The 17,144-nt window shown below is 39.5% G+C and overlaps 1 long non-coding RNA gene across 2 annotated transcripts; it reads right to left on the bottom strand.

The window, feature by feature from the left end:
• Positions 1 to 870: 870 nt before the first annotated feature.
• LOC310987803 lies at positions 871 to 2,973 on the bottom strand. 2 transcript variants are annotated; one of them, XR_014595464.1, is made up of 5 exons: positions 2,811 to 2,973; positions 2,439 to 2,546; positions 2,131 to 2,219; positions 1,406 to 1,603; positions 871 to 1,012 (listed from the first exon to the last, which is right to left on the bottom strand). It is a non-coding gene; the product is annotated as an uncharacterized lncRNA (long non-coding RNA). The 2 variants fall into 2 exon arrangements; XR_014595465.1 differs by lacking the exon at positions 2,811 to 2,973 and having other exon boundaries at positions 2,439 to 2,568.
• Positions 2,974 to 17,144: the final 14,171 nt, after the last annotated feature.

Genomic DNA, 17,144 nt, shown 5'->3' with positions numbered 1-17,144 from the left:
CGACATGTTTGTAAAACTAGATCTAATTCAAAGTCTCCCAGAGTCTCGCGCGAGACCCAAGTTGCAGTGCTGGTGTATTCAGGTGCAGTTGGAGCTATCGTTTGTGTCATAAACACAGGAATACCAACTCTTGACTTGCTTCAAGTGTAAATTTTTTTCCACAGACAGCGTCAGGTGGCTACTCAAACATGCGCCGAGAAGTTTTTTTTACTTGAAGCAAGTAAAGAGTTGATATTCCTGTGTTTATGACACAAACTGTAGCTTTCCTACTGCACCTGAACACACCGAGCACGGCAACTGGGTCTCGCGCGAGACTCCGGGAGACTTTGAATTAGATCTAGTTTTACAAACATGTCGGCTTGCTTGCTTGCTTAAATAAACTTCTCGGTGCATGTTTGAGTCTCCATCTGACGCTGTCTGTGGGAAAAATTTGCGGCTTTGAGGGCTGGAAACAGCCTTAACAGCGGAACTTACATCCACTCCCATTCATCGCTGCCGTGGCGATGCGGGGACAGACGCAACTACTGCAAAACGGGAGCGATTAAACTGAAAATCTTCAGATTCCTTCTTTTAGACCTAAAATGATAGGAAAATACACCCCCGAGTTGAATTCGCCTGGAATTGTCCTTTAAGCCCATTGTAAACCAAAGTACGGACTATAATTGATAAACTTTAAGAACCTCTCTTTGCATATACACATTCTCTGTGAAAAACAGAACTTGTCCAGTATACTCACAAGGCAGTGTTGACATCTTGAAAAGACAGTGTGTGTCCATACATATGAAGAAGGATAGTCCATGATAGAAGAAATAAACATAATGAAAAAAGGAGCCACTTGCCCTGTGTTGATCAACACTAATAAGTCACTGAGTCCAGACTTGGCTGAAGAGGGCTCTTAACATATACATGGTGTTCAAGAAACTGGAACTTAAAGCATCCAGCAGTCACCAGTTCTGCTTGAAGACTCATATATTGTCCATTTGGTGTCCACTGTAGACTGGCATGATCCTCTCTGCAGCCAGAAAACAGAAACAAAGCAAAGGTTAGATTGATGCAGTGCCTGAGCATGGTGCCTACAGAGATAAATTCAGCCTTCTGTTGTTAAACTGAGCTCCAATGAGCTATACATAGAATGAAACCAGCACTCTGGAATATAGTTTTGCAGGTCATCAGGAGTATTTCATTTATTTTATTGTATTAGTGTGAAAGGTAGAAACTGTCACTTTTCAGGACTAAATGATCATCAGTATTTGTTTCACCCTTGTCGAATTGCAGCCTAAATCCTGAATCCTGTCCGTAATACTGATTTTTTTTTCTACTGTATGTTTGTATGAAGCTGTTGGCACCGTGCACTTGTGGGAGATTGATTGAGTGAAGTTTGAGTTGTACATAAACCATTGCTTACCTCTAATTAGCCTTGACAAGACTGGTGTTTGAGTCATTGGGTCCAGACTTGACTGAAGACAGGTGGGACAGAGTCTCATACAGACATGGTACAATGTTGAAGAAACTGGAACTTTGGGCAGGTGTTGTCATCATTCCTGCTTGAAAATTCACCAGCAGTCTTCAATCAGGTGTTTACTGTGGACTGGCATGAACCTCTCTGCAACCAGACAAAGAAAGACAACAAAGAAAACATTGTTAATGATAATGATAATTATTATTATATAGCACACTGTTGCAAAGTGCTTCCTGCAGCAACAACAACAACAACAAACAAAACATTAATAAAAGAAGTTGGAACAGAAAAAAAATAAATGGTGAATGAAGAGTAGGTTTAAAAAATCTAATAGAAAGGCCAACCAATAAATATGATTTCAGGAGGCGCTTAAAACAGTTAACAGATTTAGCAGATCTAATAGATTGAGAGAGATTGAGGGAGAAACTGTGGAGGCTACAGCTGAAAACACACAATCCTTTGGATTTGACATTGAATCAGTGATTTTGATGGGTTTTTTTTAAGGATAGTTCCGAGGATTTATCCTTAAGGAACTCCAGATAATAGGGTAGTAGACATAAATGGGAGACATAATTATTGATGTGGCCATGTAAATATTTGACAGGTATGAAGAAACAAAAACATTTAATGGCAGCACCAGTTCAGAAGCCTATCAATTTAAATGTACTCACTGAAGCTGAGTGTTGATAACGCTGAAGATGTACTGGCCATGCCACATTCCTGCAAAGTAGGCTGCCTTGCATTCTCCAGCTGCACCATGCTGAGGAGAAGGTAAAATGATTTTGTAGTGTTAAAAATGTGTACAACTAAGGATGGGATGGTTCTGTACAAATATATATGTTGAACACAAAATGAACTCATGTAACACTTCAGTAATAATGATAATGGACAGAAGTAACTACATGGATATCTGAACAAGGCAGTTTTAGGCCGGTGTATTTTCCCTCTTCCACACAAACACAGTAACACATAACTTTACCTTAACAGTAATGATGTTGGCCTCCCTTAGGAACTTCTGCACCTCCATGAGAGCAAGGCTCCTCTTCAGACCGTCTATCTCCATGTGCTAGCTTCCACATACTTTACTCTGATTAGAAAACACAAAAACTCAGGTTACTCTCAGGTCCTGTCTCTCACGCTACAGTCTCATGCTATAGTAGTCAGCGTTATTAGCTTAACGATCCACCGTTAGCGTTAGCATAACGACCGTTATCGTTATTAGCATAACAATCGACCGTAGCTGTATTAGCATAACGGTCGTTAGCGTTAGCCTAGCCATCGTTAGCGTTAGCCTAGCTCATGTGCTAAACGGCCAAAGTAACACAAACCATGCTCATTTTTAAATACTTACAGTTCATCTGTAGCTTTTCCACGGACAGTTGGTATCGATCCAACCTGAGAAAGTCCAGTCCGATTCACTGACACTCGTTGCTGAAGCAGTCAGACTTTTTTGCAGACTGAAGCTGGGGCATTTCCATCAAAAATAAAATTAATCCACTTTACTTATGTCGTCTTTGGCTGACAACAGAGCAGCTTGGTTGTAACCAGGTTGTAACGGCGCTCCGGCCAAAAATAACGGATCTTGGTGGCGCGCAGCAAACCAACCGTTGACCCAACAAATGGGTTACTATGGTTACTAGCTGGGTCACCTGTGGGTCACCCAAGCCAGAGCTGACTCAAGCTTCTTTTTTTTCCTTTTTTTTTTTTTTTTTTTTACTGTGTGTATGTTATGGAGACTACATGTTTGTACAATAGAGATGTTTGTATTATTATAGATTATATTATAAGATTATAGTATCTTATTCTTATCTTAATTCACTGTGTTTTGACAACATGTAGTTTTTCTATTGCATTAAGTGCTTCGCATCGACCCGAACAATGCCCACGTGACCACAGCCTGTCCTGATGTATTGCCCTACCATACTTTTTAACATTTTACTTTCTATAGAAATGATGGTATGATTTAATGGTTGTGTACCGTAAATTTAAACGTAAACACCAGCAAAATCTGTAATTCAGACAGAATGATACCGTCAATTTTACGTTAATTACACGCTTGTGACATTATGGTATTTTACCGTGAATTTTACAAACTTTTTGCAACATTCACAGTAAAATTCCATATTTTCTACTTAGTAAGACCGTAAAATTTAAAGTTATTTACTGTATCTTGATTTACGGTAATTCAGTGTATTTACTACAGTGATATACTATTTTTGATTTTACGGTATTTTACTGTTGCTATTTGACAGTTTTTTACCGTAATTTCTACGGACATTTTTTACAGTGAGCCTCATCCAACACAAGCTGCTTTATTTTTTTTATTTTTTGTTAACAATGGCAGTTCAATTATTGTCTTAATGTGTCTTTCACAAATCAAATTGCTGACCATTTTACAACAACACATGAGTGGAGAGCATGGGCATAAGTAAGTACAACAACAGAGCGGTTCAATCCGAAAAGATAAAACATTTAAAGTGCTTCTTCAGTTGAGAAAAGAACGCACACGGTCACATTCGCAAACATACAGCTTCAATAATTAAGTGGCTAATCACAGAAAATAGAAAAGAATAATCTCTTCGCTATTTACTGTTGACATAGTTGTGAACATGAAAGCAACGGCTGACACACACATACACACAGAGAGAGAGAGAGAGAGAGAGAGAGAGAGAGAGAGAGAGAGAGAGAGAGAGAGAGAGTGATGTTTTCTTGTTTTTCTGCTTTTACTCTCTCATTTTCATGTTGTTTTATTCTGACTCATCAAGAATTCTGTCAGAAGTCGTCTTTGAAGACTTTGGCTCAGCACCATGCTCTCTTGTCCTGGTTTTGTTGATATTTTTCTTTCTAAATGTTAATTTGATGCTTATGTGTGTGTGTGTACAACTGAATATGAGTGTGTGTGTGTGTGTGTGTGTGTGTGTGTGGAGTCCTCGGGGTGGTGTTTACAAATAAAGCCTGAAGCTGCCTGACAAAAGTCGTCATGATGCTCCAGCACTAATTAACTAATTAAAACATAAACAGAGGAAAACAGAGAAGCGTGGTGAGTGGACACACACTGACTGGCAGACAGACACTGAGTCTCTGTCTGTAGCCAGCCGAATGTTTGCAGAATGAAACTCAAAAGACATGCATGAACCTGCTGCTCTGTACCATCAAACCAGCCAACTGCTTCTAGTTATGGGAATTATGGTTCTTTAGAAGGGAGCCGGATGTTACGGCTCTGTTCCTCTCTGCAGCAGCGGGGCCAGGCCTCTACACACAAACGTCTCGAGCTGACTGACTGCTGGACTTCCACCTCTCGTCGGCTGTTAGAAATCCCCTATAGGCTGTTGGGCCTTTCAAAATGAACTCGTAGGAACAGTGGTCCATCTGTGCAGCAGGTCGCTATGACTCATATTCACTATGATCAGTAGATATTTCTCAACAAGGAAATGCAACTATAACAGGAGCCAAAAAGCTAAAAAGTTCAAAGAACCACTAATTCGAGAGACATTTTTGGATCATTATCAAAGGTCACACATAGATTAATGGAGCCTAACGCTGTTATTTGGCACATCTTCATCCACAATACCACCTTCTTCCTCAGATGCTCTTATAGCCTTTTGTTACCTTATTATTGAGTGGAAATCTCCAACTCCTTCCTCACACACATTATGGATAAGAGAATTCCTCAACTTTGTTAGAATTTAAAAGACAAGGTGTGTTTTGAAGGGCACCCTTCGGGAAATTTCATAAGATGTGGGACCCCTTTTTGTTTATGTTATTACTGATGCTTCGGTGGGGTTGTTGGAGTTGTAGCGTGGCTATCTCTCCCACAGCTATAGCATTGTTATTTAAAGTAACATTGTGGAGTTTTTCGGCCTTAAAATAATGTTTCCAGACTCACTGCAATGGTAGAAAAATGGTTAATAGGATGAATGGTGCTGCCGCTGCAGCCTGAGCGGGGTCGCGTCGGCTGAAACTGCACCATGTAACTTCCCTGCACGGGTACGAATTACCGCCCCCCCTCCTCCCCTCTGCGTCGAGGGAGAGACGTGGTGGGTAAAAGCGAAACTTACAGTTCCCCTCCGGTCGTCGTCGCCGTTGTCGCCGCCGCCGCCCCGACCACCCGCCACACAGTCTCCTTGCAAACATGTGGGAAATACTGTCGTTTATTAATGGGAATAAACGCTAGATGCGCTCGCTGATAAGTTTCGTTTTTCCCCCCAGACGATAGCGCTTCTCAACCAGATGGTGGAAGCACTGAGCTGAAACGCCGCAATGTTGCTTTAACATTTTATGTCTTGTTCTGTTTTGCTTTTTATGTTTTCATTTGTTTTATTTTACTTTTATAGTATTATTACACTGTCATTGTTCATGCATTTCTGCTATTCTATGTTGTCGAGCTGTTTCTTGTCCTTGGTCTTTGCCTTGGGTTTTGTTGACTGTTGTTAATGTGAAAATATCAATAAACAGATTGTGGGGAAAAAAAAAAAAAGAAGAACCAAGGCACTAAGTCGACATTCAGAGGAGGTTGGGATTTAATGTATGGGTCAACGAAACACTGGAAGGTGGTGTTCAATTCCCATGTAAAAACCAACATAAATTCATTGTTTTTATTTAGCCAATGACAATAAAGAGCATCTAATCTTGAGGAAGTATTGATTTAATCCCAAACAATGGTCTTTTCCTAGAACGAGCTATGGCCATTTCATCACTGTAACCATGGCGACTGAGGTCCGATACGCCACTGTGTTTACTCTCCATGTGTTTATTATTGTAACCAGGACAACCAATGTCTGGTAATAGGGGCGCCATTTCAAGAGATACTCCAATGGGTCATATGAGAGAGGCGGAACAAACAGACAAACATGTGGTTGTTCAGGTTGGAGGACCGCCGCAGCAGCTCATTTCAAATTTACTCCGAAATTTGGGCTCAACGATAAAAAACAGAATGGATCTCATCAAGGACAACTCAGTTACCTCCATTTCAACCAAAGAGCCTGTGGAAAATATTTCACAAAGGCAACATCACAAGCTGTTTGACTCTCTCATAACTCAGAAGGGAAGTGCTGGTAAACAGTTTGGTCGACAAAACACCACAAGACTCATTCGTCCATCGTCTACCTGTAAAACATTATATTTTTTGATGTCTTGTCTTGGACTCACACATCATGTAAACTTATATTTAGTTTAGTTTATTTGGTTTATTTAAGGGACAATTTGCAATGACTTTAATTATTTCGCATTAAATTAAAAGATGGTTGCACCACATTTAGTTAACTTAGCTAATTTCCATCTATTCCCACATCTAATATTATGCCAAAACAGAGATCTTAAAATTTCCTTGCAATTAAGTTAATGCAATTAAAAGTACTATAACACATTTATCTAACAGCAAATAAAGTAAATGAATAATACAAGAGTCAGGGCAGTTTTGGTTATTCAGTAGCCATTGTTTTAAGTTACGGGAGAAGTTTAAAAGGTCTGTTTTGCTTTTCAGGTTTTCAGGCAGCTCTTCAATTCTTTGATGCCTTCTCAGGTTGTCCATGAAAAGACTGATTGGGAAAATGAGGAGCGTCACACAATGCATAAAGCAGTCACCCCTGGAAACAGAGGCTAGAGGCTCTGATTGTCAGCTCAGGGTGAAGCTGTAGAAAATTCTTCAAGGGGGGAGGGGCTGCATTGTTTATTATCTTATGAGCCAGTTGAATATTACAGAATTTAATAAGGTTGTCAAAACTCAAACGCTTAGATTTAGGGAGTATATTGCAGTGGTGGTACTGGCACGGTTTCCTGTCCAGAACCTTCAGGGTTCGCCCGTAGAGAGATCTTACAGGGTTTAATACGAGTTTGTTTGCCTGTGACTAAGATGGTATGCAGTATTGGATATAGTATAAAATCATGGCATTTACAGATAGAGTCTTGTTTTCAATTAGTTTCTGACGGAAACTGGCTATGTTACATTTTAAGATATGACACGTGTTCTTAATATGTTTTTTAAAGGTCAAAGTGGAATCTAGGATGACCCCTAGGTATTATATTTTAAAATTAGGGGGTAGTTAGAGTTCAGCTGACCAGGGTCTGACTGCACACACACACACAGTTTTCTGTCTGGATCCAACCATTTCTGAGACTTTTTCAAAACTGTCGATCCGACATTCACACTGACTTCCTGTCATGATCGGGCAGCTGTGCAGAGGTGAGAAAGCAGGCTGGCATTTTACTTCACACTCTGGCTCTCTCTTTTCATTTCTGTCACTTTCCATGTGCACAACCAACCAGCTCTCCTGCAGAGACCGGCTGACAGTCTCTGCTCCTTTATTCCCGTTTGTAAGCAGATCAGATGTAAACACTTAACAGCACGTCTTACAAACTTGTTCTGACAGACCATAAACCAGCTTTTATCTTCCCATTACATGTCACATTAGAGAAGCTAACCACATCCCAGCTTCTGTTTCAATGCAATTTCAACCTTGTAGCAAAATATTCCCAGAGACAGTGTGCTCAATATACAGTTTAACTTGACACAATGTCCTGCCTTATTAATTGCCATTTAGTTCTCCCTCAAGACACCACAAGCAAGATGCAAAAAGACTCTGTTCATGCACAAAACCAAAGATACACATCCTTTAATCAGATTTATAAAGCCATGTGTCCACATGGTTGTGCTTTATGAATCTTCCCTCATTGAGAAATTGGGGGTATTTTACACAGGCCTCATTTCCATTCCCACAATTAGCCATAAATGGATGAAGACACTAAACAATCAACCAGTCTGCATTAAAAATAGTAGCACAGAGAGCACGGATGAAAAAGATGCACAGTTTCACCAAATTATGTGCCTACACAACTTACAAATAGGAGGTGAAAAAAACTTGCAACTGTTTACTTTAGTACAATCACTTCAAATGTTCAGTCCTGTTCTGAAATCCATTTATTTGGAGAAGAGACATCTTAATTGGGCAGCCAGACAGGTAAAAAATGGTCCCTGTCTAAAATTGTGATTAGTAAATATTAAAATAGTATTGAAACAATTTACTGAATGACTCACGTTGAATTACAAAGATATCAAACAATGCTGGAGGAAACACTGAGCACAAACACAATTATTTCTGTTTATGACTTGTAAAATTGTTATTGCTGTGTAAATGGCAAAAGTTGAAATGAAATTTCAGTGCCACGCTGTGCGGTTATTTTACTTTATGTTAAATCACATATCTCAGCCTATTTTGAATTTTCACTTAATCGTAACTTGCATCACGCTGGAGATCTGTGTGAACACATGCTGTGTGTTAGTGTGTCTGGTGTGTGCACTGCAGTACTGAAATGTGTCCCTAAACGCTTCGCCAAAAACAGGAAGTGAACTTACAGAACCTCATGGCAACGGCTACATGTTATGTTACAGGATGTTGTTGACTGGAAAAGAAAAAGTCAGTTATTCAATTATACAACTAGACTCAATTAACAGGCTTTCCTTTCCTTCACACCTATTTTATCTCCCCCTGCAGTTTATGATGCTTCACAGCTTTTCCCTGCTATCACTCATGTAAAACTGCTTAATCCATATCAATCTCAGTTTCTGGATTCCTCTTCTTCCCTGAATGAATAGTACTTTAGCTATTAAAAATTCATGCACTAGGCAAATTAAGTAACCTGTTGTGACACTGACAACTATGCAAGATATAATATTAGAGTCTGTTTAGTTTGACATCCCTGACAGAAACAGAAGGCATTTTTTAATAATGTTAAATTATTTCACATCCTTACAACCGCCTACTTACATGCACCCTAACACATTAGATTATAATTATAGTGTTTCCAAAAAAGCACAAGTATATGTACATCCAATATATCCAACATGCCCTAAGTATAATATAATATCATATTTTTTATAACTCAAACATGTAGAGGAGGTTAAAGACTAAAAAAAGTGGGAGTCTTAATTAATACACTGTATACTGTTACTGTGCGTTCACACCAGAAGCTTCCAAAGCTTCAAAAACGCCGGAAGTCATTCATTTTCAATGAGAACCCAGCAACCTGAGCGACCAAAGCATTGAGTCTCGGTTAACCTTATCGTAATTAGCTATGGCGCGGTTCGGCGGTTACTGAAATATAGGTGTAGAATAGAGGTGTCTTTCGGCTAAAAATATTTTGCCGCTTTGGAGGCTGTCTTGTCTGAAGCGCATCCTCTGGCGACTTTGCGTCTTTGGAAACTTTTGGTGTGAATGCAGTTAGAGATAATAAAGCAAGTGAGTGGGCCGTTATAATAAAGAGCAATGTTAAGAATAGATATCAGATATTCAGTGTTATATTCAACAAGAGGTTGACAGATGCTGGGTAAGATGTTTGTTATTGAATCTAAGAATAAATAGTAATAATATTGACAGTAAGGTAGAGAGAGCAACAACGCATTACACCTCACACACATTAAAACTGACATTTTATACCATTGCACTAACCGACAGCCTGCTGCTATGAAAATGAAAGGGATATCACATTTACTAAAAGGCTAGCACATTAAAAAGGAATAAAATATTAATTATTTTAACCGGTCCGGTACGTAAATAATTAATAAATTTGAACACAATCCACACAACACTGAAGACCCACACCCCTCCTTTCCCATCAGCGTAGCCTATATACTGCCTCTGTGTGGCATCTACAGCTGGACCCTATATCTTCTCATAATAGTTTTCTAATCAGGAGAGAACATGGCGTGTTCAATCACTCATTATAAATAAAGCTTTGTTAACATTTTGACTTTGACTAATACCTATGTCCCAGTGTTACCAAACATGCCAATATCTAAATTTCAATTTTGCAACTGGGAGGATTACCCAGGTGTCATCTAAGCAAAATGGAGGTATGAATATCCACAGGTCCATTACAGGTGGACACCTGCTGATGTATAAAAAGTGACGTGACTGAAACCTACAGGAACAACACGTTTAACATCAAGGATGAAATGCATATGAGGCAGCTGCCGATACTCTCACAGCGCAGCATTGTGCAAATTGTTCAACAGTTTACATTTTAATGAGCACGATTTGAATTCTGTGTGGTCACGACTGGTCTGCAGTTGTGTCTGGAAAGTAAAGATCATCGGTGAAGATAATCACTTAAGACCAGCCTGAAATTGGGTCGCTTTTGTGATTATCAGGAGACAAATTGGGTTCAAGATCGACCTGCTGATCCTCAGGTGTGTGACAGGCAATAAAGATAGGTGTAAAGAGACTCTTTATTTGCATTTGTATCAAAATACTTTTAGCCACTTTGCTGCACAGCGCACTGACTTCGGGTTTGGGGTTAATGGTGCCTGAGGCATAGTCATTTCACATCATGAATATAAAGCACGGAGCTAAAGCGATCACAACGATTAACCGTTTTGGTTGTTTTTCAACAAAGCGCTGTATATTTGCAGTCTTGAGCCTCTCAAGCCTCTGCTTTTCTCATATATCAATGTGAACTGAAAATGCATGGAGATTTTTTGGGGGGGGGTGTTTTTGGACTTCCAACGCTGCCTTCTGCTCAGTGAAATTGGTTTTTCATTTATTGAGAAAAACATCATTCAACTGATTCATCAATGGCCAAAAATAATGATCAGCAGCAGCTCTAGTACAATATTTGTCTTGAAACTGAAAACATTGGCATGTTCATTTCAAGAGTATTTGTCTCTGTCTCACAGAGTATTGACAGTCAGCTCTCACAGGTTTGGCAATTTTGGTCACTGTCATCTCTGAGTCTTTAATATTTATGCATGTGTGTGTGTGTGTTTGTGTGTGTAGTCTGGTTGGCGACAGACACAAATGACAGACATGTGGGTCAGAGACGGGTGTGTTTTGGTTACTTGGACAGCTGCTTTGTGTGTGTTCAGTCATGCAAGAAAGCTGAAGCCTTTGCAGAGCAGACAGGGGAAAGAGGTCATATGTGTGCTAATATGTTGCACACAGTTCCACACAAATAGACACACACACACACACACACACACGCTGAATACTTCAACAATGCACACAAAGAGTGCTCTGACTGTGTTATTAAGTAGAATATTAGGCTGTCAGGGACGCAAAGTTTGCAAGAGAAAACTGATTTCTCATCTCTCTCAAAAATGGAAATGTCAGAGCTATAAATGAAAACAAATACATTCACTTCCATCCATACAGATACAATTCCTCACAGTATTGAGAGGTTAAAACATGGACGCACATTTGCACATGAATACGCACACACAAGACTAACAGCAACCAGCCACATTAGTTCACCATTGTTCTTTCTGAACTAATGAGTGAGAACAACTTTCAGTGCTAGCTGTGGAGGGTAAATTCAAATTTGCATAAATTATGTTATTTATGCAAAATGCCATTTAGAAATAATATGCCACACTTGCATTATGAAAAACTAGAATACCCTAGTTAAATACTCTGTATACTGGTCATATATCAGGCAAACACAGCACATATTGTTGTGCTATGTCCATAAATAAACAGAGCTGTTCTCTGTAGAGATTCAGTGGGCTGGAATATGCAGCATTTGGATTTAAAAGTGTATTTTCTATCAAAAAGCCACCAAAACAAAAACTGATAAAACTTCTATAAATGTTATCTGGTTTGAAATAAGTTTCTGCCAACACAAAGTTTATAGAAAATGCAACATTTCAGTGATAAATCTTTTGGGGTTTTTTTTTTGTTCGCGACATGAACATTGAGCCACAGGCTGCAACAGCTGGTCAAGTACAGTAGCAGCTGGATCTCAAACACCAACAATAGCTAATAAAGAACATCTGTAAAATGATGTCCATGTAACTTGATGTTGATGTATCGGAGAGGGACCATATAACGTTTCCCCTCACAGATGGAAAAAAAAAACTACCAAATTGGAAGAAAAAATATCATACATATGATATAAGATCTTTAGTCAATATATCATATTGTGAGTCTGACGTCTGGATGGAGTATCTCTTTAAATTTTATTAACACAGCACTGCCTTCTTCTGAATGGTTCAATTTTCTGACACATCTGCCCACCAGCTGTGCAATAGACAGCACTTTGCTCATTTTTGACAGTTTTATTACCTAGAATCCATTTTAGTACTACATTTTAACTTTAGACTTGTAAAATCCAAAAAGTCCCCATATTGACATTATCAAAATATATCATTTATCTTCATCTTCCTAATGAGGCATGGGGGGAAAAAAAAGTTTTCTGATCTTCCACTTTTCAATCCAAGCAATTAAAACTACTTGGTTAAGATTTGGAAAGATTACGGTCATGGTTCAAACACACCAAAGAGTCTGCACACCATCCATCTCTAATTAGTTTTGTGGAGTTACAATGTAACTCCATATCCACTTTTATGTCTTTTTACTTTCATCTCTTTATTTGCAACAATCAGAGAAAAAAAAGTCACTATAGGCTGTTGTGAGTATTTAAATAAACCACCAGTGCTGTCATTGTCTGTTTCCCCGGCCTCTTCTTGGTCTATTGACACTGCGTGATCTCTAAATTGCTTCCTTTTACTTTATACGGACCTCAGGGAGACTAGCAAGCACTTTGTGGAAGCTAATGGGGATCAGAATAAAGAACAAAGAATAAAAAGTGACACCAGCAAGCTGCAAAAGAAAGATCCACATGCTCATTCATTCATTCAAATATCAGACAAACTGGCATCAACACACACTCGCGTACAGTGTCTCCAAGCTGAGTTGTAATCCAGGATTAGTAAGATTAAGATCTATACCTCCGTACTATGTGTGTTAAACGATTAAAGCCAGACAGGCCTAGTTACAGAGGAGAAAAGATGATCAAATCAACAGGCTTGTCCTGGAGTGACAGCTGCAAGAGATAGACTGTGGAGAAGAGTAAATTGTTTGTTCACGCACTAAAGTCTCTTGTTCTTTGATGCAAAACCGGTGTTTGCTCCTCTAGTGAAAAAGGAAAGGGTGGGTGTGTGGGGGGGGCTGTGGGCACAGAAACGTAATGAAACTAAAGAAAAGGATGACAGAGGAGAGAGGAGAGTGTTCTGTGTGGCGACTGATAGAACCTGGATGAATGACAAAGAGTTGTAATTAATAAACTCAAAGGATAATCAGGAGCCAGCATGCATACGCACTTGGACATGCAGGCTTTGCCCGCTCCGTCTCACACTGTCGTGTGCGTGCATGCGCGCCGCACACCCACACACACGTGCGCACACAATGAGGCAGAGTATATCGCTCCACACAGCCAAGGACCAGAGGCTGCTGTGGCGTGATGGAGGAGCCGAGAACAAATATAAAGTGAGGGAGCACCTAATGAAGATTTTAAATGAGGAAATTCCTGTGAAAATATGATAACCCTCCCTCCTCACCCACCGCGCCCCTCCCCTCTCCCTGCCTGCTCTAATGCCAATACTTCTTCATTCCCTGCCTCCCCCTCCACCTCCACATCCCCTCCTCATCTCCTCTCTGTGTCCTGCACACCATAAACTCTGCATTATTTTAATTAGAATTTGTACACTCCAACACTTTAATTTTCTCTTCCTTATTTTCCCCAGAAATCTCAGTTTTATTAGTTATCAAACCATTCCAGGCCAAACTCATAATTACACCCGGTCTCGGGGGAATGTGTGTGTATGTGGGCTTGTGGTGAGGGTTTATCCAAACTAGTGAGGACTTAGAAGAAAAACCAAAAGGCACATGATGTTTGCCGATCCTCGACGACACATCGGCAGATTGTTGAGATAACGACAAACGAGCTGGAGGTTGATTTCCAAGGTAGAATTAAGGATTGTATTTGGCATTGTGAATGATAGTGAGTCAATGCTGTGTGCTCTAAAGGCTGCCAAAACCACTGTGTGTTTGTGTGTGAGAGGAGTTTTTTTTCACTCTTTATAAATTCATTGTTTGGCTAAAGGGGCGAAGGGTTATATTATTTACCTGTAGTAATTGGTTTTCCCAAATGGCAGTTTTCCTCATTATCCACACACACGCACACATGCACACAGGATTGAAGGCTAAGACAACAAAAATGCCATTTCAGATAGTGGAGGCAAAGTAACACTTACCACACACACACACATTAATGTGTGAGGGTGTGTGTGTGCAGAGAGAGCAGCGTGCTAGTGACACAGAGATGTAGAAACGCGCAGAGAGAGAACTAATCAAACACACAGGCTCACCCACAGTGTCACAAATACATCCATTATGCAAAAATCATGATCTCTTTGCTTTGTGCTCAACGTGATCTCAGCTGAATATTGACGGATAGCAAGTGTGGGGTTTTTTGTGTGTATGTGTGTGTGTGTAGGTGGGGATCCAGCTGCTCCCTCTTTCCCTCGCTGAGGTGAAAATAAAAATGTCATTTGTCCACCTCACCTTCTTTTTCTCTCCTCCATGCGTCTTCCAACCCATTTATCTCGTCCTCGTTCACCTCCATCTGATCCACATTGTCTTCCTCACGTGTCCATGTCTCTGTCCATGTTAACTCCCGCTGCAGCAACCTGAAGGTTACAAACACAACAATCTTCATTATCTGGATATGGCCAAGACAGTTTGAGAGGATGAGGCGACGAGTCTATTCACATAGTTCCCAAACATTTTCTGGTTAAATACAAAGGAAAATAGGAAATTGCAATGGAAAATGGTTTCTTTTAGACATTAAACCATTCAGTCACCTTTATCTCGGTCCAGCTTTTCTCAAGGTGATATCATCACAGACATCCCACTCTCGCTTTTAGTGATTTTATCATTTATACAGAGGGCATGTTAACACAATGGACCCACAACATCTTCAACCATGGAGGAATTCAGATCCTGTTTAATTTTTGTTCATCACCTCTGTCAATTTTTAGATACTTTTGTGTGTCAAAGTCATTTCAACAGAACAGAATCTATCATTTAATGTAAAGTTACAAGTCTTCAAATTGCAGTACATAGCCCTATTCATATAGCTACCTTGGTAACAGCTTATTTTCACAGAGGACATTTTGACATGTCACCGTAGGAAAAAGCACTGGTATATATAATCAAAATGATTCGTATAATTTAGCCATCACTCACAGTGGTGGTTTTGTGCCTGCTGGTTCATTGTCACAGAGTCGCTGCTCACTGGCAGCCGTCGTTTGATTAGAAATACTTACGGATTAAGTCGAGAGGTCAGTTTCTAACAAATGCTTCTTTCCGGATAACTGAACTACATCAACTACATTTACAATGGTGACTAAATGATGTTTTCTAATAAATGATGTTTTCTAAAAGTCCAAAACACATTGATGCTGAACATATTGATAAAATACCCAAAGCCTCATTACATTTTTTACAGTTCTGTTCATGCTCCGGTAGTACTTGATTCATGTTAAAGATTGTGGTAAGTGGGCTGAAAAAGTTCACAAGCACTTCAATCTTTATTCACCTTAAACCAAAACCAAGACCGTTGAACTTAAGACACTGAATGCAAAGCCCAGTTTCTGGAGTGACCCTGTGATACATCCTAAATGTAACCTACTGCTTCATACTATACATCCAAAACATACTCAGGTTGACTCTGATCATTTTCCCAGCAATTAGTTTTCCTATTAAAACTTAGTTGCTGTTGCGACTTAGCAGTGCAAAAATGTTATTTCTAGCAGACAAGGTTGCCAAATGTGGTGCACATTTTCTCAAAAAATAAATATTGAGAGACTTTGGCAAAAGAAAATGCAAATGAAGGCAAATTACCATCTACTGCTGTTTAATTTCCTGCTCACAAATGCAAGGGGTAGCGTGCACAGCTGCTTCTGAAGTCAAAGAGATCAAGTCAAAACTGTATTCTTGAGTTAAAATTAAAGCACAATTTATCCAGCATGACCTACCTATTTAATGATGTGTATTCAAGAGTTAAAAGTCAAAGAACTTCTATTTTTGATGTTCAAACATTTCTTTTCTCCTGAACTCGTTCCCCTACAATGTACTTATTATAGCTACTTTATAGATATGGATTATCAAATCAAATCAAATCAAATCAAATCAAATCCACAGTCACAAATAATTCTGCTTAATTGAACACCTGTTTTGAGTGAGTGAAGCTAATGTAGAAAACACTTGATAGATGAATGATTAAGAACGAGAAGGACTCAGCTGTCCCTCCCAAACAGGTGCAACAACATTAACAAAACATTCAGCAGGTGTTTACAAGCCTACATCGTCCTGAGAAGACATCTAATCAGTCAAAATAAGTAAAAACCACCTGGAGCATGGGGTTTACTATCCATTTCAATATGACTGTCTTGTCTAAAATAATATGATAACAGAGAAACTCCCCAAACTTGAGCAATGTCGACAAATAGGGTTTAACTGCCCTTGTACTGCAATACGCAGATGTATCCCTTCTTAATACATGCTCAGCTGGACAATGTAAAACTACCAGAATCCCAAAATGCAAGAAACATTACACCTTGGTCTATAAAATCCAATCTTTAGTCATGGTTGCTCAAATTACTGTGATTGAACAGTTGAAGGTGGTCAGAGATAGCCTCTACATGATATATGAATAAAGTTAAACGGATACTTCACCCAAAATCAATAATTCACCAATTTTCTACTCACCGTCATGCCAAGGAAGGGTTTGGAGAACTTTCAGAGATATCAAAACGCTTTTGAAGTTCCAAGTGGGGCCCGGCTGGCAACAGACTTTCATATAAGTACACTTGCCAGCGGATAGAGTTCATTTTTGAATCGTCCAAAACACA

The sequence above is a fragment of the Trachurus trachurus genome (genome assembly GCF_905171665.1).
Source record: "Trachurus trachurus genome assembly, chromosome: 1".
NCBI lineage: Eukaryota > Metazoa > Chordata > Actinopteri > Carangiformes > Carangidae > Trachurus > Trachurus trachurus.
Note: the sequence above shows the minus strand (reverse complement) of the source record. Positions and strands in the feature narration are given on the sequence as shown.